This window comes from Pinus tabuliformis, chromosome 4_1 (assembly GCF_031772625.1).
Source record: "Pinus tabuliformis cultivar Carrire ecotype Pingquan chromosome 4_1, CPIR1, whole genome shotgun sequence".
In the NCBI taxonomy this organism is placed as follows: domain Eukaryota; kingdom Viridiplantae; phylum Streptophyta; class Pinopsida; order Pinales; family Pinaceae; genus Pinus; species Pinus tabuliformis.
Window position 1 is genome coordinate 452,793,308 of NC_142303.1, and position 25,325 is coordinate 452,818,632.

The window sequence follows — 25,325 nt, forward strand, 5'->3', positions numbered from 1 at the left end:
TTTCTCTCTCCTCCCTTTTGGCTCTACCTCGTTTTGTTTCAACTTCGTAGTCTCTATCTTTCTCTGCATGGAGGGTGAGGGAGAAGTAAAGTGTAAACTCAAAGAAAGTATGCAAAAACAAAGATATTATGCATAAAACAAGCAAAGGAGTAACAATCGATCCCCGACGTGAAAGCGTAGAAGCATCTTAAGTTTGACCCACTCGATTGGTTATTCTGGGGGATATTGTAGGATTCTCTCATTGGGGAAAATTGGTTGGATTTTAATTGTTTATTCATGACATATCATTTGGTGCCCTAACATTGGTTGAAACAATTCCAATTAGAAGAGTTTTTGTGACCCCTACATCGAGGAGACTCTTATATACATACATCTAATTGGGCCAGGGGTGAGGAAAGATATGAAGATGGGTACATCTAATTTATTTTGACTTGGTTGTTTCCATTTATTTTGTATGCTTAAACATACACCAAAAAAAAAAACTAAAATTTGAAAGGGTAAGGGCATTGAGTCCACCATTAAAACAAATTCAAACATGTAAATTAGGAGATGTCTCAATTTTCTCAATGCAGCTCCTGAAGCACATCCATATCAGGGGAACTTGTCATTTTAGCGTGCCTTGCGTGGGTGTATTTCAAGTGCCAAGTCTGTCTGGTGCAAATTTCACTTGGACTTGGTACCCAACTTCATCTCTTTCAAACTCATTCAATATGCATGTGATTGAACACAAGATAAGAATCCTGGTGAAGAGCTTAATACTCCATCGAGCGATTGGACCATTGTCGAATTGGTATTGACAAATGATTTAAAGAATGGAGAAGGATTCAACCACCAGTCTTTAAGGAAATGCAATTCACCTACATTTGTTTTAGAATATGAGGAAATGTCTGGAAGTGAAGTGCCAGTTGTTGATTCAGAGGATAATGATTTATCAGTTCATGGTGAAGCATTGAAAGTTCTAAACGATATGGCCATGGAGGAGAAACACCTAGAAGAAGAACGAGTTAAGCGAGAAAAGAAAGAAATGTAAAAGCAACTGAGCCATGGGAGTTAACATATGGATCATGTGTTATTTAACAAATTGGATGAACTTTTTAGCCAAACTCAACTTTATTCAGAGTTTCTACTTGAAAATATGGACGACATCACATTTATTCTAAGTGAGAATGGAAATGAAAAATCAAGTGCAATGAAGAAAAGTGGTAGGGTTCGAAAGCGTAAGATGGTGACTAATAATGCAGACTCATTAAGGGATTTTTGAGGTCTAAAATGGGTCTCCTAAGGAAATTATAAAATAATAATGGAAATAATAAAATAAGATTATATTACATCATCAAATTTTAGAGGGAAAAAAGACAACACTATTCTTTCAACTCATATTTTCAACTTATCTTCATATGGGTTTGCTCAAACTTTGAGCAGAAACACTCGTTGGATGCATAATTTAATTCCTCATCCAAGGAGTACCCATGTTGCATACTTTCAATGGACCCTGCTACACAAAAAAAGAGAAATACATGAAAAACGTGATTGCAATCACGTTTTTCATGTATTTCTCATTTTTCGTGTAGTAGGGTCCATAGAAACTATGCAACATTGGGTACTCCTTGGATGAGGAATTAAATTTTGCATCCAATGAGTACTCTCGCTCGAATTTTGAGTAAAAACTTATGAAGATAAGTTGAATATACGAATTGAAAAAGTAGTTTTATTATTTTATTACTTTTTAATCTTTGTACTTTTTTACTCCAAAAATGGTGAATCGTCCCCCATGGTTGACATCATCATCTTGAATCCTATTGGTTCTTATAAAGTTTATTTTGGTTGTATATTTTTCTTAGGAGGCCCATTTTAGACCTCAAAAATCCCCTAATGCTTATCAGACAAAGAAAAAGTCAAAAAATGTTATCAATGCTATGACTGATAATTGCATAGGAGGCACCCCAGTGCAAGCTTATGATAATTTAACAGAGGAGGTGAGGAACTGGAAATAACATATGGAACTTTTTCCTCTATTGATCAAGGGAACGTTAAAGTCCTATCAAATTAAGGGTGGAAAATGGCTGATTAAGGGTGTAAAGTGGTTAATTTCTCTGTTGAAAAATGGGCTCAATGGAATTCTGGCAGATCAAATGGGTCTAGTAAAGACGATGCAGACTATTGGTCTCCTTAGTCATTTAAAACCCTTAAGACCCAAACAAAACCTCAGAAGTTTGAAGCCTGAATGAAAAGCCTACAGCCTTCTTGAAGTAAATTCTTCAATGGAACAAGACTCTAAAAATTTATGTTGAACCCAAAGGTTGTGATGAAACCCTGCCAGAGGATGGTTAGGAATCACTTTATGTAAAAGAGGATTTTCAAAACCCCTTTGCCGCTGGAAAACACATAATAATAGTCCTTCAAATGTTCACGGTAGGCTCAGAAAATTCATTTTGAAAATTATAAACGATTTATGTAATTAATGACGTTTGAAACCCTTTGATTTTCAATTTGAGAAGCCCTTGATGGCTTGTGGAATTCAGAGAGAAAACACCATGAAATGTTGAGCAAAAATCGATTTATCTTTTTTAATGTCGAAAAGCTTTAATAATAATTATGCTCCTTGTAGGCTTGTGGCTTTGTGCATTTCAATGGAGGGAAGAAAGAGCCAAATGAATGTCTCAGGAAAAAAAAAAAAAGGCACAATGATAGGCTCTAAACCGCAGTCGTGACGTTGGGTAAGGGCTAAGCCCTTTGTCTTCACTCAGTTCCTTCAAATTCATTTGTGTTCCTCTCTACAAAAAAATAACCTTGAAACCAGACTATTAGTCTCCTAAATAGTCTCAAGGGGACGGGCATGCATGGGCCCTTTTTAATAGTTTCTCCTCTTTCAACTCTCTCGAATTGGGTGAATGAAATCAATAGGTTTTTTCCAAGGATGAATGCTATAATCTATCACGAATCCACAATTGAGTGACAAGAGCTAAGGAAAATCCACATGCCTCATTGTTGGGTGCGGGATCCCCCCCAAGGAATGTTTTGGGGCTTAAATCCCAAGTTTTGACCAAGTCCGATGTAAAGACTCTGCGATTTGTGGGCGCAGAGCGCAAAGTTGTGATTAAGTCATAGGGTTGTCCGCCCTTGATTTTGGAATGTAGTGTCGACTTGAGAGTTCTACCCATGGTCCGTGGACCATGGGATTGCATAAATAGAGTGAGGCTCTAAGTGTAAAGACAATCAATCGATCCATGGAAGATCTAATGAGGAAGCATTGAGTCTAAGTGTAAAGTCGAGTCTTTGGGTAGTGGAGTAGGAGAAGACTCTACAGCTAAGTGCGCAGAGGCCTAGTAGTCCACAACTGAGTGTGCAGACCCCTACAGCTGAGTGCGTAGAGCAGGTTGAGTTTGTAACCGGTTGAAGCATTAATAAAGAGAAGTTTTACAATATCTTTGTGTATCTTTTCTTGTTTTATGCATTGAATTATATTGGGTATGAATTGAAAGTTTACTGATTATTTTTTGCACGAACTTATATGAATGTGTTGAATAAGTGAATATAATATAAAGTATTTGTTTACACGAAGATAACTAACTGTTATAAGAAGATAAGTAATATCTGCGGTGTGACTTGGGGAAATAGCACAGATCACTGCTTTAGCAACGCAAAAGCTCCTCAACCCTTGGTTAGGGCTGCGCGAAGTCTAGTATAACAAGGCGTGAAGGCCTCGCAGGTCAGGAAAGTGTGTGAAGTGACCTGCGTGAAGATATTTACAGTTGGATTAAATTGACCTCTCAGACATCTCAAGGGTGGAGAAACTTGGTTCCAGCATCTCCCCCATACTTCTTCGGATGAGACCACAATCTGCGCTCTGTGGGTTGTTGCCGAAAGGGCCAGTAGTACAGGGATTTGTTTGGCTAAATCACTCTGAACCTGGGTCAAGCCCCCTCAAGCCAACAAATGGTTCTGTTGCCAGGACCAAAATCTGCATAGAGATGTCTGACGTCGTATCATTGGAATCCGACTAAGAAAGAAATTGAAGGTTGGTTGGACAGGAGAATCCACGTGTTCACGGCACAGGAGAACATGAATCTGTGACTATCAAAAGAAGAGTGGTTAGACTGCTACCTGTACACAAAGATCCATGAAATTTTCTTCGCATCTTTCCCTACTGAGTTGTACGAGTGGATTGCGAAGCTAGCAGATAGCCAAGGAAGGTGGAAGCTCGATAATCCTATTGTGTGGACCCCAGAGTTGGTGTGCAGATTGGAAGCATCAGAGGATAAGATCGTGCATATTGTTGACCACTAGCTCGATCAGATTATAGGAGGATTCATCATTGAGTTCGTGGTAGATACTTCAGCCAGCTATAGCGAGGCAGAGCGACGCTTTCTCAAAGGACCACGAGGTAAGTACGTAAAGTCTTTGAATATTTGGATTAAAATGTTATTATGTGAAAAGAGGGTTATGCAATTACCTTGATTTCTGGAGCCACGTGAAGTGGAAAAACCTATAGAAACAAAGGAAGGGACCAGATAATATCCCTTTGATTCACCTCTGTGAGGGGATGAGGAAGAGCTCGTGAAGCTCTCACTGAGAAGTGCAATCAATTTGATAAGATAGAGGATTCTGCACATACCACCCCCACCCACACCGCCACCAGCTTCATCGCCTTCACCTCCATCTTCACCCGTACTACCTCCGCCACTACCGCAAGTCAATATGGCAAGCGCGATAAAGTTTCTTGTGTTCAAGGGAGTAGGAAATGAAGATCCAGACCAATTTTGGTTTGTGATAAGGGCTGAATGGGAAGCACAGGGAGTTACAGATGATAATATAAAGAAAGCGACTTTGTTCAGTGCCTTCCAGGATCGTGTGCTAACCTGGTATATTAAGCAGTCTAATGTATCCGAATGCGGTGATCGTGGATATCCAAATTGCATTGAACAGAGAATTTAGCAGGCTAAAGTTAGAGGCGCAGCTGATCATTGGATTCAAAGAGATCACAATGCTACCAAGCGAGACTCCTTAGGAGTTGGATCAGAGACTGAAGTGCACAATTCGCAAAGCTAATATGACCTTGACGAATGGACAGCACCGCGAATGGTTTGTAGCATTGCTAACGCCGCATTTGAAGAACACGTTGTCACAACAAAGGTTAAAAACTCAGGCAGAGGCCTTGGAGATCACAATGAGGTTGCATGAGACCCTGATTCAGGACCCTAACTTGGGAGTTCAACAGATCCACGTGCAATTGAAAAACTTATGCCTTGAGATGCAGAGTCTGAAACAGGACAAGACAACTCACCTAGAAGTGTGTGAAGAAGTATGGTGCGTAAAATACAAGGGTAAGGGTCATGATAAGGACCATTGTCCTATGTTTGCGAATTACCTCACGGGAGGAGGGTCGATGTCGTTAAGATTGGAGGCGCAAGCAGGACCTAGCACAGCACCTGCCTTATGGTGTGCGATTTGTCAAATAGGAGGAAAGCATGCTACAGACAACTGCCATTTGTTACAGAATTACACACAAAATTCGCAACATTTGTTCTGTAATTTTTGTAGATCGGTTGGACACGATGAGCGCACTTGTAGAAGCTATGAGCTGATGATGGATAGAACTCCCACCTACAGAGTTCAAGCTGAAACATGACCCCTTGACCAGAACACAGGAGTGGCACGAACCAGATTTCAGGGTTGCGGACAATGCTGAGGTGGAGGAGGGCCTGGAAGAGGTCACAGACAGTTGATATGCTACAATTGTGGAGGGCCAAGACATTATGCTCATGATTGTACGAATCCAATGTGTCCATCATGTATGTATTGTACTTTGTTTGATCACGAGACAAAGGATAGTCCTAAGCTGATAGCTAGGCTGCATGATAAGGGAGCGCTCCAACCTCCCCCTGACTCAAAATCTATAAATGATGAGGTCTGAGCCGTGCGAGGAAGACCCAAATGTGAAAATTGTTCTCCGGAGTGGAATTACGATGGGAGATGATAAAGGCAAACAACCCGAAGATAGTACTTGGGTTCACAAGGCTCCGAAAAAAGAAGCAGAGTTTGATTTGGAGTGTGCTAAGGAAACCTTCATGGAAGCTAAGAAGAGATTCGCTAATGCCTCCACTTCAAGAAGCAAAGATATATCAGAGCCGGAAATGGACCCATCTATGCTTACGAAGTTCCTAGAAACATACATGAAGCTACTGTGTGACAGTAAGGCTGTAAAGGGATTGCAGGAACTCATTAATAGATGCAATGGGACCGCGGAAGGAGAGTCGCGCGTAGTACGAAAGATTGGAAAGCATGCATCGAGGACAGGAAGAGAAATGAGGTTGAACACATAGATTGGAGAATATGAGATGAACTAGGTAATTCTGGATTTAGGATCGGACACGAACATTCTACTGAAGCAGACATGGGAGCGCATGGGAAGGCATACACTGCAATGGTCTCCTATCTAGCTACAAATGGCGAACCAGCAAAAGATAATACCTATGGGGAGATTGCAGGGAATCACCGTGGATATTGAAGGGGCAAGCATGCTAGCAGACTTTGAAGTGATAGATATTGTTGATGACAGCAATCCCTACCCCGCGCTCCATGGAATCGATTGGGCCACTGACATGAATGGGGTGATTAATATGAAGAAGCGCAAGATGATTTTTGAGAAAAATTCTCTGTGCGTAGTCGTACCTTTGGACCTTGCAGAAGGATAGTGCTACATAGAGCCAGTGCACGACTATGAAAGCGACCACGATTTGGACTGCATCTAAAAGATAACTGCACGAGAGCAAGACTAGGTAAATCCCAACATGGATGGACGAATCTCATGGGAGCGTGAAAGCTCTTGTACGTCGAATTCAGATGAAGAGATAGAGCAATGGCAGAACCGGTTACACGAGGTAACCACACTGAACTGTAACATGATGACAAGATCGTTGTGTTGCATATCAACAAAAATGAGAGATTTGCCTACTTATGATGGATTAGGTGAGGTAGATGCTTTCTTGGACATATTTGAAAGAGCAGTGCCGGAAAAACAACGTTTCGAGGCTTTGAAGTGGTTACTGCGTGCTACGCCCGCGAGGTGGTGGGGTACGCACCAAGCAATCTTTGAGGACTGGTGCGAATGCAGGAGAATGGTGCGCATGCGTTTTGGGAATCCTTGTATGTGACTAACAGATAAATACAATGTATGGGATGATTCACGCGCATCTGTCCAGGTGGGTACAGGCATATGATAAACAACCTGCGTGGATGCACATGGACTTCGCGTTGGGGAATACGATCAATAAGCATGTGTTGGTGAGGCAATTTTGCAAACGGTCCCTCAAGTTGGAATGACAAAGTGTGGAAAGAATGAGTGTGCAGAAGGTTACCCACACAGAAGCATTTAACAAAGTGTGCGGAGCACTGAACAAGGTATATAATGCATAGCAAAATGATTGGGACCTACGCATACCAATAGTTTTTTGGGCTTATAGGACAACGTGTAAGAAACTGACAGGATAGACGCCTTATAGGCTGGCCTATGGAGCAAACGATGTAATACCAATCGAGTATATTATGCCTCATCCGCACATAGTAGCACCCATGGATTTAACGATTCGCGGAGCCTTGGAAAAAGGGATCGCACAGCTGAACGAAGAAAAACGTTTGGGACCTGATGAAGAGATCCAACAAGGCGATCTTAGGCTCCAAGAAATCATGAAAGAAAGAGTGCGGTTAATGGAGAAAATCGCTCTAATGGAAGCGAAAGTCAAGAAGCTTGAGGAATAAGTAAAGAAGGATTTTCTCGATAAGAAAACTATGGTGATAAAATAGGGTGCGCATGATTACATTGACAAAGTTTGGGACTACTACCGAGAGTTGATCAGCTTGATGCCTTAGATTGGACTGTATATTATTAGAGGGATCACTGATGATGGCGCGATGAAGATGGTGAACTGTGCGAGGCAGACATTCAAGTTAAAAAATGGACTTTTCGCAGGAAAAGTGATTGATGGTCAATTGAAACCATATACAGGTCGCCCGGCCACCTAACTAGCCATGGGAAGCACAGTCTTAGAACTCCATGCAGTTGAAAGGAGGCGTGGGACTATAAACTACCCTGCCTAAGAGCTCGCACAGATGCAGGGGAAGCAAGAGCAAGAGCAGATAAAGGGAAGCAGTTCAGAGACCGCGGTATCTAAATAACACATCTTGGAGATACATCAGGTAGTCGCTCAATGTGTTGCCGACGTTGCAGTAGTCCAAGCAGAGTTGGGAGGTCTCCACGTGAAGTTCTCTGCACCGACGGAATGACTCAAGGGCAAGTCACACTGTTGTTTTGGGGGCTTGTTGGGCGGGATACCCCCCAAGGCAAGTTTTGGGGCTTAAAGCCCAAGTTTTGACTAAGTCCGATGTAAAGACTCTGTGTTTTGTGGGAGTAGAGCATGAAGTTGTAATCAAGTCATAGGGTTGTCCGCCCTTACTTTTGGAATGTAGTGTCAGCTTGAGAGTTGGTAAGGCAATTGCATGAATGGTCCCTTAAGTTATTTAGCAGTATGGGGGGATCCTGGAACCAAGTTTCCACACCCTTGAGATATCTGAGGGGTTGATTTAGTTCGACTGTGAATATCTTCACGCAGGTCACTTTGCACTCTTTCCTGACTTGCGAGGCCTTCGCACCCTGTTACACTCAACTTAGCGTAGCCCTAACCAGGGGTTGAGGAGCTTTCACACTACTAATGCAGTGATCTACATTATTTACCCAAGTCACACCGCGGATCTTACTTATCTTCTTATAACAATTATTTATCTTCGCATAAAAAGATACCTTATATTATATTCACTTATTCAGCACATTCATATAAGTTCATGCAGCAAATAAACAGTAAACTTGCAATTCATACCCAACATACTTCAATGCATAAAACAGGAAAAGGTACACAAAAATAATGTAAAACTTCTCTTGATTAATGCTTCAATTGATTACAGACTCAACCTGCCCTGCACACTTAGCTGTAGGGGTCCATGCACTCAGCTCCGGACTACTAGTCCTCTATGCACTCAGCTACAGAGCCTTCTCCTACTCTACGAACCAAAGACACGAATTTACACTTTAGACTCAATGATTCCTCATTAGATCTTCTATCTTCGATTCATTCTCTTTACACTTAGAGCCTTGTTCTACTTATACAATCCCATGGTCTATGGACCATGGGTAGAACTCTCAAGCCGACATTACATTACAAAAGTAAGGGCGTACAACCCTATGACTTAATTACAACTTCGCGCTTCATGCGTAGGAGAAGGCTCTGCAGCTGAGTGCATAGAGGCCTAATAGTCTGCAGCTGAGTGCGCAAACCCCTGCAGCTGAGTGCATAAGGCAAGTTGAGTCTGTAACCGATTGAAGCATTAATAAAGAGAAGTTTTACATTATTTCTGTGTATATTTTCATGGTTTATTCATTGAAGTCTATTGGGTATGAATTGCAAGTTTACTATTTATTTGATGCGCGAACTTATATGAATACGTTGAATAAGTGAATATAAGATAAACTATCTATTTACGCAAAGATAACTAACGGTTATAACAAGATAAGTAAGATCCATAGTGCAACTTGGGGAGATAGCACAGATCGCTTCTCTAGCAGCACGAAAGTTCCTCAACCCCTGTTAAGGGCTGCGCAAAGGCGAATATAACCAGGCGCGAAGGCCTTGCAAGTCAAGAAAGTGCACGAAGTGACCTGCATGAAGGTATTCATAGTTGGATTAAATCGACCCCTCAGACATCTCAAGGGTGCGGAAACTTGGTTACAACATCCCCCCATACTGCTTCGGGTGAGACCTCAGTCCGCACTCCGTAGGTTGTTTCCAAAAGGGCCAGTAGTACAGGGATTTTTTTTGCTAAATAAATCTGAACCTGGGTTAGGCCCCTTCAAGCCAACAAATGGTTCTGTTGCCGGGACCGGAATTTGCATAGAGATGTCTGATATCGTATCATTATAATTCAACTAAGAAGGAAATTGAAGGTTGGTTGGACAGGAGAATTAACGAGTTCGCGGCGTAGGAGAATAGGAATCTGTGACTATCAAAAGAAGAGTGGTTAGACTGCCACCTGTACACAGAGATCCACGAAATTTTCTTCGCATATTTCCCTATTGATTTGTACGAGTGGATCGCAAAGCTAGAAGATAACCAAGGAAGGTGGAAGTTTGACAATCCTATTATGTGGACCGCAGAGGTGGTGTGAAAATTGGAAGCATCGGAGCATAAGATTGTGCACACTGTTGATCATTGGCTTGATTGAATTATAGGAGGATTCATTGGTAAGTTCGCGGTACATACTTCAGTTAGCTATAGCGAGGCAAAACGATGCTTTCTCAAAGGATCGTGAGGTAAGTACGTGAAGTCTCGGAATACTTAGATTAAAATGTTATTGTGTGAAAAGAGGGTTATGTGATTACCTTGATTTCCGGAGCCACACAAAGTAGAAAAACCTACAGAATCGAATGGAGAAAGGGACCAGAGAATAGCCCTTTGATTTTACCTCCGCCAGGAGACGAGGGAGAGCTAACGAAGGTTTCACCAAGAAGTGCGATCAATTTGATAAGACAGAGGATTCTGCACATACCAGCCCACCCACACCACCACCAGCTTCACCGCCTTCACCTCCACCTTCGCTCGTACCACCTCTGCCACCACCACGAGTCAATATGGCAAGCACAATAAAGTTTCATGTGTTCAAGGGAGTAAGAAACGAAGATCCGAACCATTTTTGATAATATAGAGAAAGCGACGGTGGTTAGTGCTCTGCAGGATCACGCATTGACTTGGTATATTAAGCATTCTAATGACAATCCGAATGTGGGGATCGCAGATATCCAAATTGCGTTGAACAGAGAACTTAGCAGGCTGAAGTTAGACGCATAATAGATCATTGGATTCAAAGAGATCACAATGCTACCAGGCGAGACTCCTTGGGAGTTAGATCAGAGACTGAAGTGCACAATTCACGAAGCTAATATGAATTTGACAAATGGACAGCACCGTGAATGGTTTGTAGCATCGTTAACGCCGCATTTGAGGAATGTGTTGTCAAACAGAGGTTAACAACTTAGGCTGAATCCCTAGAGATCACAATGAGGCTGCATGAGACCCTGATACAGGATCCTAACTTGGGAGTTTAGCAGATCCACGCGTAGTTGAAAAACTTATGGCTTGAGATGTAGAGTCTGAAACAGGAGAGGACAGCCTGGCCAGAAGTGCGCAAAGAGGTATGGTACGTTAAATGTAAGGGTCAGGGTCATGACAAGGACCATTGCCCGGTGTTTGTGAATTACCTCGCGGGAGGAGGACCAAAGCCATTAAGACCAGAGTGTTACAGGGAAAAGTGTCTATTTAGAACTGCTCTATCCCACTAAGGTGTGATAGCTGCCTTAAAAACAAACAGAGAAAAGCTACTTATGTTTTTCCTTTATGAATTATAGATAGAGAGGAATAGAAATACCAACCTCTGTCTTGCGCTAATCCTTTGATTCGATCCCTCTCTCCTTTGATAATCCCCGGCTACCTGCTCCCTTGCACGCCCAGCTTCACAAAGTACCTGTAAGATCACAGAAGCATGGCACTATACAAAGACATGGATCTATATTCATAAACAATCTAGGATCAGATGTAGATTGACCATACAAATATAACAAGCATCAATGATACAAAAGCATGGAGGAAAACTCAAATAACTTTTATTGATAAACAAGAAAATATCCAGGAGGAGTTACAACCAGTTGTTCCGACCTAGCATCAACCTCCCAGCAAAGAAGCCCCTCTTCACCTCAAACAAAGCTTAGATCACCCAACAATCTGATGTTTTATCTCTAGAAACCAACAACAATTCCTTACAATATGCAAAATTCTAGCCTCTGGATCTCTGGGATGAGGGATCCATATATAGATATCTGTAAGGAGGATCAGTCAGCTTGTGATTTGATTAGTGTCTTCTCTCTGACAGTTCTTGCTTCCACTTGGAGACTGAGGGCCTCTCACTCATCCTTGGTCGAATTCAGTGAGGCAAGTGTCACAGGAGAAGATTCTAGAAGCTTCCATTACCTCTCCACCTCGCGGAATGACACTGCCATTTGTCATTTATCGCCCATCGCACCCTACAGAAGGGACTTTTGAAATGCAACGCAACCCCACAGTGCATTTGGGTGAGATGCAACGCACCTAGCCAGTGGAGCAGCTGCAATGATCCTGTTTTGACCAATTTTGAGTAGTTTTTCATGGAGAACCTCTGGGAGAAGCTGTAATTTGTTGACCTTGTTCCTTTAGGGGTTAGAACAACACTTTTAGGGACTTAGGAGCCCTTGGTTTATGGACATTTCATGCTTGGTGTTGTAGGGCACAAAAATGTCTATAACAGTTGCCCCCTAAAGTATGAGGCCGTTAACCTTTTGGTGTCGGGTGAAATGCTTTATTATGAGGATCCGAAGTTCTTTCAATGCTGGCAGGAGACCTATAATAAGATACAATACAATACATTATAATATTTTCATGATCTAGCTGAGGCGGGCATTCCCATGCTCAGCTTTATAAATTCATTTTCATGTACATAGGACAGACAACCGTCTGAGTGTAGACTGATGATTCTGATAGAGCCATCATCCTTTTGATAGGATGATTATCTGTGTTGCAATGATGTACATTTCATGTCTTTATTTCCCTGAATATATATCGCAGCCCGAATGGATGAAACTAGATCCGGGGTCTTCAATCTCGTCCGATCTTCACTCGAAGTACAAGTCGATCCATGTGAGAAATGTTCTGAAGTCGAACATGGAAAGACATCGCTTGATTACCAGTCAATGATGTAAACTGTTAACAAGCACGAGAGGAATCACCGATAATGATAATGACCCTCAAGGTACTGCAGTACAATTCACGTGGTGTGAATAAAGGACTTGGTGTCAAACACCACGCAAAATCTTTCAGTCGAAGGCCATTGATGTAAACCTGTCGCTAGAAGTGAGAAACTTGCCATTGAGGCATGCAAGCTTCAAAGTACTGAATGGGGTGCTCCTAGATCAACTTTTTGGATAATGAACTGATGTCAACAAGAAGTGATCCATCACAGGAGGGCCTAATGAATCCCACATCAATGACACAGAACAGAGCAAATGATTTTGATGGAGGTGAAAACGATCTGGTGATATAAGGTTCAGGGTGGCGGTCATGAAAGAATGGAGTATAATGTATGGTAGTGGGTGAGACACAGGTGAATTCTCTGAATGACTTCTCTTGAACATATCGGTGACACTGATGTGATGGATTGGTAGCATTAACCCCAAATGTGGATGGTATGGCGTGACCATGGTGATGTGACCGGTGAATGAAACAACCCAACCCACTCGGACACGGAGCGGAAGTGTCATGTTCAAGAGCGACTTGCTACCAGCAAAGTTTCTTTGAGTTTTCTTCCGAATTTTTCCCCAGTCATTGCTGACCAGTACCTCTTTATTTTTGTCAAGCTTGAGGAGGATAACATATGCTTGTTCTATAATTTTCCCTTCGGGCAAACCCATCGCTATGTTTTAACGAGCCTAGCAATAGTGAAACTCGTTCTCGTCTAAAGACAAGTTTGTCGCTATTAATCTTTTTAACGAGTTTAACGACAAAGATAACTCGGTCCTTTTCAATTTTAGAGAGTCTAAAAAGGAACATAAAGGTAACTCCAAAATTCCTTTTTCGTCATCTAATCCCTTGAGTCCGAAAAAGTATAAAACAATACAGAAGGGATGAATTTTTGATAGTTTTAACGAGCTGAACAAAACAAGCGCTCGATCTTTTTGTGTAATAATCCCTCAGGTCCAAAAAGATTAAAATCTAGAGGGATAGCACTTCCTATCCCTTTAACGAGCTGGAGAGGCCAATGGCTCGGCAATCTTTTCATATTTTACAAGTCAGTTGAAAAGAGCTTAAAGGAGACTCGTCTTTTGAGGAACGAGTGATAAAACGGGTAGCAGCTGATTCCAGGTAAGGTTTGGAATTTCCCAATCACGGTAGTGTCACAAGGATGGCTAGTGAAATCACTCTTCGCTGTTGTTCCTCAAAATGGGTAAACAATCAAATGGAGGTGAATGATCGGCCAATGCAAAATTGGAGGTGATGGTGCAAACACGACCAAGGCTTTAATGGCTGAAGTACTACATTCACGATGGTTATTTACCGGGGAATAGTTCATTTTTAACGACCTTAAACGCGGGTGGAAACATTTGCTCATGTCTGATGTTTATTTTTTAACGAGCTTGAACTATGTGCTAAAACTGCTCGATGCGGGTTTATTTTTTAACGAGCTTGAACCTTGCAGTAACACTGCTCGATTAATCCAGTCTTGTGATAAGAATGTCTCATATAAAACGGAAACTTTTAGAGTTTTTCCCCACATCCTTTCTTTATGCAAGTTAGGAAACGACCAATCCAAAAAACAGATAAATGATCGCTCTTTTCTTGCACTCCAAAAGGTTTGCATGCCCCCAGGTATAAAACAGAGTTTCAAGGTTACCCCTTCTTTATTCCGTTAAAAAATTTGTTTTACCGAGAGAGGCCTACCTCTTACAGGTTACCAAAGATTGTTCTATTTATGGCGTAAACAAAACACTTCTTCAGCGATGTCTACCGAGATAAACAAAGGTGAGCGGCGGTGCTCGCCAACTCACATAACTTTGACAAGAGAATCTTGTTCCAGTCCAACTCCCCCTTCCAATCATGGACAGGAGTACGGAGGTCATATTCTCTCACGAAAACCTACCCTATACCTGAAGTTTTCCTGCCGAAGCAGACCAGGATGCATGCCCCATGGGTTTCAGTCATGTCCCCCCGAATCACTTGCGCTCATCGGGTGGATGGACTGGATATTGAGACATTTCTTGCGTGAAAAGACCATTCAGGGATGGTATATGACTATTTTCTATGCGTGATCTGGGAAATGAAAGCTGGTCCACGAGCTTGACCACTCTTCCTTCGTGCGGAAAACACATTACTCTAAAGAGTGAGGAGACAATTGCTCCCATGCAATAAATATAGTCTCGCCCAAGGAGTAGATTGTAATCTAGGGGTCCTTCAACTACCATTACGTTCATGTGAACGGTTTTCCCTCTCAATGTTATGGGCACATTGGGAAGGATCCCTAATGGTCGACTGGTTCCTTTATCAAAGCCTGTTAGATTTCTCATGTCAGGCAAAAGCGATGGCGAACCAAGCGCTTTCCAAGCAGTTGAGGAAAGGATACTCACAGAAGCCCCCTCATCTATGATGGTACCAGCCATAACCATTCTATATATTTGAACAATAATCCGGACTGGTATACTGGCCGGTAAACGGGGTCTGCCTAGTTGATTCCAGTCGAAGGAGACAACTAGGTTGCTTGGAGGTGGGACCGAATAGACGGCTGGGTACGACTCTGATGAACTTCCTTCCTGCGGTAAAGGAATGGGTAAATTGCCCCCATGTTCGTTGGAGTCTGTGCTTATGAAAAGAATTTGGACGGTGTCATCCTTGTTCTCTTCATTGACTGTATCATCTGAAGATGGAACCTCCGAAGGCAAGACCAGGTCAATTGCCGCCTCGACCTTTTGACTTTCGTTTTGTATGGATTCAGATGGTTTATCTTCAATGACAGATGCTTCGGCCGACCACCTGAGTGGGCCAGCCGAATTTTCAACTAGTGACGAACTCGGTAAGAGTTTTTTATATCCAGGAGGAAGTCATAACGGTGAAACCAGACGATCATCCAAAAATATTTTAGTTTCGTCTAAGAAGGGACAACGGTGGACGGCATGATCGCCTTCGCACAGTTTACAAGGAAATCTATATTTTCCTTTTTGTCCTGGGGTTTCACTTTCACTAGTTGACGGTGTGTTTTCAACATGATTATCAGAGGTTGACGACACTGGGTTGTGCAAACGAGGAGACCAGTCCCTTAAGATCCGAGGGATGCAAGGACAATCTCTGTGATAGTGGTCTCCCTTGCAAATGACACATGGCGATTTAGGTCTGGTCGGTGCAGTGTGTGGATTTTCGTTAGACGACACTCGTTTGCCCCCATTCGCTTTTGGCTCCTTCTTCTTCTTCTCTTTCTTCTTCTTCTCTTTCTTCTTCTTCTCTTTCTTCTTCTTTTCCTTCTTCTCCTTAGGTACTTGACTTTTGACTTTACCAGCCCCATCAAGCGAAGAGGAAGGAGGAGAGGAAGAATTAGAGGAAGTAGAAGGTTGGTGGGTAACTCTGGACTCGTCTATTTGCTGATTCGATTGTTCAGGAATCGTGGTGTTCTGAACGACAGAGGTTGAGAAGAGCCATACAGGCAAACCAATTGTCAGTCCTGGAAGCGACAATGTGGCCATATGGGGTGCACCAACATCTCCCCAAGAGGAGAAGGGAATAGGATTTCCTCCAAGGGGAATTCCTTGGTTGGTGGATTCCATTTTCTCAACCCAAGATCAACGTAGGAAAGGGGTAATGAATATTCCGTTTAAAATAAATTTTAGACGCTTTGACACAACTTGTTTTTTCAGTTTTTAAGAGTTGAGAAAAAACAAAAGATGACTCTAGTCTCCTTCGATTTTTAATGAGCCTGAAGTGACAAGTGCTCAGATGGACCTTTTCCATTAAGGAGTCTGAAAAGGAACGAAAGGGACTACTCTGGAAGTCTAGGTAGAGGGAGTACCAAACCAATCGCAAAACTGCAAAATACTTTTTACGGTACGGCAGTCAATCTTCCCAAATGATGTGTTCAGTGCATTGTGATCGATAGGGCGGTAGACACGGCTTCCTATGGATAAAGGATTTAAGCCTATAGGGGTCTCCCAAAATATACTCGACGGTACATGGGAGCACAAGTCCGTACTGGCACTTATCGTCTCAAAGTGGAGGAATCACCCAACCATCATTGAGAACAACAGTTACCAGGCTTTACGACGCCGGAATACGTCTCTAGCCTAGACCTCTAAATGTTGTGCGTTAAGTTCCAAAGCGTTGTTAGATTCATTGAATTTATTTTAAGTTGATCTTGTTTATGAAGTTTGCCTTTCGGGTTCACCACGAGATGTAGATGTAATTCCTAAAATGCAATCTAAAGATGATAAACAAACTTTTTATCTCTTTTGTGCAATGAAAATCCTAGCTGCTAGGGAAAAGAAAGACAGAATCTTTTCACAAAGAGCAAAGAGCACACTGTAAATGCACTTTCCTAAATTAAGCCAAACAGACTGTCTATATGCAAATGCACATGCATGTATTTGTTTTTCGACTTTCTTAATATATAGATGCTTAAAAAGAAAGTTGATGTACAAATCTGAATTTCTTTTCAAGCGACAAATATAAACAAGCTCCTTTTCGAAATCAAAAATAGAGACGATTACGACACTTTACGATTTTGAAATGAATACTTGTTTTTGACACTAGAAAATTACAAATTCAGACCAAAAGCAATAGTAACAGGATAATCGACCATCAACAGCAATCAAACTTTCTCCTATGATCGAAATCAACACTTGCGACAGATTCAAATCAAAGGACGACAGTACGACTATGCTACTTTTGCAAAGGAAAATTGTAAATGACTCAACAAACACACAAAAACATCTACAGTTATTTTGTACAGAGGAGGCGGAATAATAGCAAGGAAAAGGGGTTTCAAACAGACATATACTAATCACACGCAGCAAAATTCAGGAATAGAACTGGAAAGAATGATCCACAGAAACCACAACTACACAGAGCTAGTCTGATCAGCGCACCTGTAACACAGAGAATCTGAAATGCAGCGCAGGTTGCCCACTCGGGAAGTGCGCTGAAATTCAGAATCTCTGAACAATACCTGCGCTGGGCCAGAAACAAGACTCTGTTCGGTCTCTAGGTCAAAGTTTGCAGTTCAATTCTTGGTTTTTGGCCAAGTAAAAAGCAATCAGTAATGCAACAATCAGGGGTAGATCTAAGGAGGATCTAAGAGCTATCACAAGGGCAATCAGATAGTTTGTGAATCAGTTGTTTAAATCATAAACAGATCCAGTGGATGGATTGAAGCAGCAGTTATCTACTTTGCATTTGTTATGGCAAATGTAGTTCGAATGCTACTTATAAGTTTATGAAACAAACAATGAAGAATGATAAACAAACAAACTAATTATCTCCCTAGCGGAGTCGCCATTTTGTTACAGGGAAAAGTGTCTATTTAGAACTGCTATATCCCACTAAGGTGTCACAGCTGCCTTAGAAACAAACAGAGAAAAGCTACTTATGTTTTTCCTTTATGAATTATAGATAGAGAGGAATAGAAATACCAACCTCTGTCTTGCGCTAATCCTTTGATTCGATCCCTCTCTCCTTTGATAGTCCCCGGCTACCTGCTCCCTTGCACGCCCAGCTTCATAAAGTACCTGTAAGATCAGAGAAGCATGGCACTATACAAAGACATGGATCTATATTCATAAACAATCTAGGATCAGATGTAGACTGGCCATACAAATATAACAAGCATCAATGATACAAAAGCATGGAGGAAAACTCAAATAGCTTTTATTGATAAACAAGAAAAGATCCAAGAGGAGTTACAACCAGTTGTTCCGACCCAGCATCAACCTCCCAGCAAAGAAGCCCCTCTTCACCTCAAACAAAGGTTAGATCACCCAACAATCTGATGTTTTATCTCTAGAAACCAACAGTAATTCCTTACAATATGCAAAATTCCAGCCTCTGGATCTCTGGGATGAGGGATCCATATATAGATATCTGTAAGGAGGATGAGTCATCTTGTGATTTGATTAGTGTCTTCTCTCTGACAGTTCTTGCTTCCACTTGGAGACTGAGGGCCTCTTACTCATCCTTGGTCGAATTCAGTGAGGCAAGTGTCACAGGAGAAGATTCTGGAAGCTTCCATTGCCTCTCCACCTCGCGGAATGACACTGCCATTTGTCATTTCTTGCCCATCGCACCCTACAGAAGGGACTTTTGAAATGCAACGCACCCCCACAGTGCATTTGGGTCAGATGCAACGCACCTAGCCAGTGGAGCAGCTGCAATGATCCTGTTTTGACCAATTTTGAGTAGTTTTTCATGGAGAACCTCTGGGAGAAGCTGTAATTTGTTGACCTTGTTCCTTTAGGGGTTAGAACAACACTTTTAGGGACTTAGGAGCCCTTGGTTTATGGAAATTTCATGCTTGGTGTTGTAGGGCACAAAAATGTCTATAACACAGAGGCACAAGAAAGACCTAGCGTGATGCCTTCTTTGTGGTGTGCAATTTGTCAAATAGGAAGAAAGCATGATAAGGACAACTGCCATTTGTTACAGAAGTACACACAAAATTCGCAACAGTTGTTCTATAATTTTTGTAGATCGGTTGGACACGATGAGTGCACTTGTAGAAGTTATGAGCTGATGATTGATAGAACTCCCACCTATAGGGTTCAGGATGAAACGCGGCTGCTTGAACAGAATGCAGTAATGTCGTGAACTGGATTTCAAGGGTGAGGACGAGGCCGAGGTGGAGGAGGACCTGGAAGAGGTCACGAACAGCTAATATGTTACAATTGCGGAGGGCCAGGACATTATGCCCATGATTTTACGAATCCAACATGTCCATCATGTCTATATTGTACCTTGTTTGATCACGAGATGGAGGATTTTCCTACACTAATAGCTAGGTTGCACGACAAGGGAGCGCTCCAACCTCCCCTAACTAAGAACCTGCAGATGATGAGGTCTGAGTCGCGCGAGGAAGATCCAAATGTGAACATTGTGATCCGAAGTGGAATTACGACGAGATATGATAAAGGCAAGCAACCTGAAGATAGTACTTGGGTTCGTAAGGCTCTAACGAAAGAAGTAGAGTTTGATTTGGAGCGTGCTAAGGAAACCTTCGTGGAAGCTAAGAAGAGATTCGCTAAAGCCTCCACTTCAGGAAGAAAAGATATATCAGAGCCGGAAATGGACCCATCTATGCTTACGACATTCCTAAAAACATGCATGAAGCTACTGCGTGACAGTAAGGTTGTAAACGGATTCCAGGAACTCATTAACAGATACGCTAGGACCGCGCTAGGAGAACCGTGTGTAGTCTGGAAGATTGGAAAGCATGCGACAAGGATGGGAAGAGAAATGAGGCTGACCGCGCAGATTGGAGAATATGAGATGGACCAAGTAATTCTAGACCCAGGATCGGACGAGAATGTTTTGCTGAAGCAGACATGGGACCGCATGGGAAGGCCTATGCTACAATGGCCTCCTATCCAGCTGCGAATGGCAAACCAGCAAAAGATAATACCTATGGGGAGATTGTAGGGAATCACCGTGGATATTGAAGGGGCAAGCACGCTAGCAAACTTTGAAGTGATAGAGATTGTTTATGGCAGCAATCCCTACCCCACGCTCTTAGGAATCGATTGGGCCACTGACATGAACGAGGTGATTAATTCGAAGAAGCGCAAGATGATTTTTGAGAAAAATTCTTTGCGCATAGTCATACCTTTGGACCCTGCAGAAGGATTGCACTACACAGAGCTGACGCGCGACTATGAAAGCGACAATGATTTGGACTACATCTACAAGATAACCACTCAAGAGCAAGACTGGATAAATCCAACCGCAGATGGACAAATCTCATGGGAGCCCAAAAGCTCTTGTACGTCGGATTCAGATGAAGAGATAGAGTGATGGCAGAACTGGTTACACGAGGTAACAATGCTGAGCTGTAACATGATGACAAGATCATTGCACTGCGTATCGACAGAAGTGAGAGCTTTGCCTACTTATGATGGATCAGGTGAGGTAGATGCTTTCTTAGACATATTTGAAATGGAGGTGCCTGAAAAACAACGGTTCGAAGCTTTGAAGTGGGTACTGCGCGCTACGCCTACAAGGTGGTGGGATACACACCAAAGAAGCTTTGAGGACTCATGCGAATGCCAGAGAATGATGCACATTCGTTTTGGGAAGCCTAAGATGCGACTAACAAATAAATACAATGTACGGGATGATCCATGCGCGCATCTGTTCAGGTGGGTATAGGCATATGGTAAACAACCTGCGTGGATGCACATGGACTTCGCATTAGGGAACACAGTCAATAAGCATGTGTTGGGGAGGAAATTGTGCGAACAGTCCCTCGAGTTGGAACAACAGAGAGTGGAAAGAACGAGTGCACAAAAGGTTACACATGTAAAACCATTTAACGAACTATGCGAAGCACTAAATAGGGTATATAATGTGCAGCGAAGTGATTGGGACCTACACATACCAGCAGTTTTGTGGGTTTATAGGACAACGTGAAAGAAACTGATGGCTAGGCTAGCCTATGGAGCAAACATTGTAATCCCAATGGAATATATTATATCTATTCCACACATAGTAGTGCTCACAAGTATGACGGACCACGGAGCCTAGAGGAGAGGCTCATGCAGTTGGAGGAACTCGAAGAGGAACAATTTTTGGTTGGATTCCATCAGCAGGTACAAAATCAGCGTGAAAAGGCCTGGCACGATCGACATATTAAGTTGCGCACCTTCAAGGTGAATGATTTGGTGTTACTATATGATATTAAGTTTGATAAATTCCTAGGAAAGTTCAAAATGCATTGGCTGGGACCATATGTTATAAGTTCGCGTAGAAATAAACAATAAACTTGAAATTCGTACTCAATATATTTCAATGCATAAAACAGGAAAAGATACACAGAAATAATGTAAAACTTCTCTTTATTAATGCTTCAACTGATTACAGACTCAACCTGCCCTGCGCACTCAGCTGCAGAGCCTTCTCCTACTCTACGACCCAAAGACACGAATTTACACTTTAGACTCAATGCTTCCTCATTATATCTTCTATATTCTATTCATTCTCTTTACACTTAGAGCCTCGATCTATTTATAAAATCCCATGGCTAAAGAACTCTCAAGCTAACATTACATTACAAAAGTAAGGGCGGATAACCCTATGACTTGATTACAACTTCGCGCTCCGCGCCCACAAATCGCGGGATCCCCCCCAAGGCAAGTTTTGATTAAGTCTGATGTAAAGAGTCCACGATTTGTGGGCATGGAGCACGAAGTTGTAATTAAGTCATAGGGTTGTCCGCCCTTACTTTTGGAATGTAGTGTCGGCTGAAGAGAGAGGCTCTAAGTGTAAAGACAATCAATCCATCCATGGAAGATATAATGAGGAAGCATTGAGTCTAACTGTAAAGTCGAGTCTTTGGGTAGTAGAGTAGGAGAAGGCTCTGCAACTAAGTGCATAGAGGCCTAGTAGTCCACAGTAGAGTGCGCGGACCCCTACAACTGAGTGTGCAGGGCAGCTTGAGTCTGTAACCGATTGAAGCTTTAATAAAGAGAAGTTTTACAATATTTATGTGTATCTTTTCCTATTTTATGCATTGAAGTATATTGGGTATGAATTGCAATTTTACTGTTTATTTTCTGTGCGAACTTATATGAATGTGTTGACTAAGTGAATATAATATAAAGTATATGTTTACGCAAATATAACTAACTATTATAAGAAGATAAGTAAGATCCGTGGTGTGACATGGGGAAATAGCGCAGATCACTGCTTTAGCAGTGTGAAACCTCCTCGGCCCCTTGTTAGGGTTGCGCAAAGTCAAGTATAACAAGGCACAAAGGCCTCGTAGGTCAGGAAAGTGAGGGAAGTGACCTATGCGAAGATATTGATAGTTGGACTAAATAAACCCCTCAGACATCTCAAGGGTGTGGAAACTTAGTTCCAGCATCCTCCCATACTGCTTCGGGTGAGACCTCAGTCCGTGCTCCACGGGTTGTTGCCGAAAGGGCCAGTAGTACAAGGATTTGTTTGGCTAAATAACCCTGAACCTAGGTCAGACCCCCTCAAGCCAACACTCACACAGTGGGCCCAACATTCCGTGTTATTGTCACTTCATATGAGGTTATTTTGAATGACAGCAAGCTTTGTCTTGCTATGATTGGAAACATATAGTTGTTGATGAGGGACAACGATTAAAAAAGTCCAACCTCAAATTGCTGATGGAATTGAAAACCTTACCTGCTGAAAATAAGTTTCTTTTGACTGGAACACCCCTACAAAATAATTTGGCAGAACTTTTGTCCTTGTTGAATTTCATTTTGCCTCAAATATTCACATCAGGTGAAGAGTTTGAATCTTGTTTTGATCTAGCTGGGAAACAAAGCAATCGAATGAAGCATTAAGAAATTGAAGAGAAAAGAAGAGTTCAAGTAATTTTGAAGCTTCATTTGATCCTTAGACCATTTCTTCTCAGAAGGCTGAAAGAAGAGATTGAGCAGTCCCTTCCCAGGAAAAAACAAACAATTTTATATGTAGATATGACAGAACATAATAAGCAGATCCAAGATCATTTGTTCAACAAAACAATTGAGGTTTATTTGCACAATAAATCAGGAAATGGTACAGGCCTAAAGGGAAAGTTGAACAATTTGATGATTCAACTGCGAAAGAATTGCAACCACTGTGATCTTTTGGAGTCACAATTTGATCAATCATTTGAATATGCATCAGTGGAGTAGTTGGTTAAGCGGTGTGGTAAATTTGGTTTTCTAGACATGCTATTAATGCATTTGAAAGCTCAGAAACACAAGAGGTTGATATTTTTTCAATGGACTAAAGTTCTTGACTTGCTGGAATACTATCTAAGTGTGAGAGGATATGAGGTTTGTCACATTGATGGAAGTGTTAAGTTGGAGGATAGGAAAAATCAAATAAGGGATTTCAATGACTCAAATAGAAAATTTTGTATCTTTTTGCTAAGCACACATGGTGGTGGTCTTGGAATTAATTTCACTACTACATACACTTGTATTATCTATGATAGTGATTGGAATCCTCAAATGGATATGCAAGCTATGGATCGATGCCACAAGATTGGACAAACACGACCTGTACATGTTTATAGGCTAATCACAACCCACTCTATGGAGGTTTGCATGCTTACATTAGTGTTTTGTAAGTTAAATTTGGAGCACCTGGTGTTTGAGAAAGGACAATTTCGTCAGGAACGGAATACCAACATGCCAGAGGAATCGAATCTACTTACTTTGATCCAGCAAGAAAAAGATGAAGAGGAGGAACTCATTGAGTGTGAAATTAGTGAATCAAATCTTGTCAAGTTGATGGACCGCTCTGATATGCTAAACGATTCAGCTGAACATTCAAGTGAAAATGCTGATACTCTTCCTCTCAAGGGACCTGGTTGGGAGGTAGCAATATGTAGTGGACAAGGTAGGATTATGTTTTCTTCAATTGAAGGCTAGCAAAATTTCTCTTCTCATAATAGAGACTTGAACAATAAAATTTTAATGGCCCTTTTGTTCTCCTATTTTGGGAATAGGACGTCCACAAGAGGAGCGAGAGACAAGTTGAGGAAGAAACCCATCGCAAAGTATTGATCATTGTTCTTAATGCTGATGAATGGGATGTTTCGTGCCCATGAAACTCCCGATGGAAAGACATTGAAATGGGTTTTTTTGATCGAGCTCACATGGCTTATCTCCAGATGCAGTATTGTCATATCACATTACTTGGGTTCCTCAACATATCGAAATGGAAGATCAGGGACAATATCCCGGCAAAATGGAAGAGCAGTAGCGATGTGGTTGTGTTTTATGGACTAACCACATGGTCAAATACCATTCAATGGAAAGCCAAATCATTGAACAATGTTTGGACATGAAAATCCATAAAGAAAATGCCTTCGGCGTAACTTGCAATTGCCCCAAAAGGTACAAAGACGCTGATAGGATTGTTAATTTGAAAAAGTTGTATTTTAGTTTTCATAATCAAGAAAATAAAACTTTAATAAGACTAAGTATTGTTGTTATAATGAATATAATCTAAGTCATGCAGAAAAAAGTCCTTTTGAAAAAATATCCATTGGAAAACAAGATACAAATATTTTAGCAGGTTTGTACTCTAAAACAATTTGCACACACAGATCAACAAATTGGACTGCCATCACATTTGAAAACACATTATTCAAAAATATAATACTTATCTACAAAGAGACCCTTCATATATGTGAGATATAATAAATTAAGGTAAACAAATATCTAATTAAATATCACTTCACATTTCAGCAACACCCATCAACAACATTACCAAAGCGCCATGAGTACAAGTCATTACAACCAATATTTCTAATAGTTCTAGTAATAAAGCAATATGTTTAATCGGAACAATGAAACTTAAGCTTCAATTTAAATATTAAAAATAATTATGCTAACATTTGTACAACCAATTTTCCAAAATCTTTTAGTTAAATTGAAGAGTTCTCTCCAATAATTCTAACATTTGTACATTAAACCGACT

At 41.5% G+C, this 25,325-nt stretch overlaps 1 pseudogene; it reads left to right on the forward strand.

Annotated features, from left to right (window-relative positions):
• Nucleotides 1–1,084: 1,084 nt before the first annotated feature.
• Nucleotides 1,085–24,271, forward strand: LOC149176306 (chromatin remodeling protein DDM1 pseudogene; annotated as a pseudogene).
• Nucleotides 24,272–25,325: the final 1,054 nt, after the last annotated feature.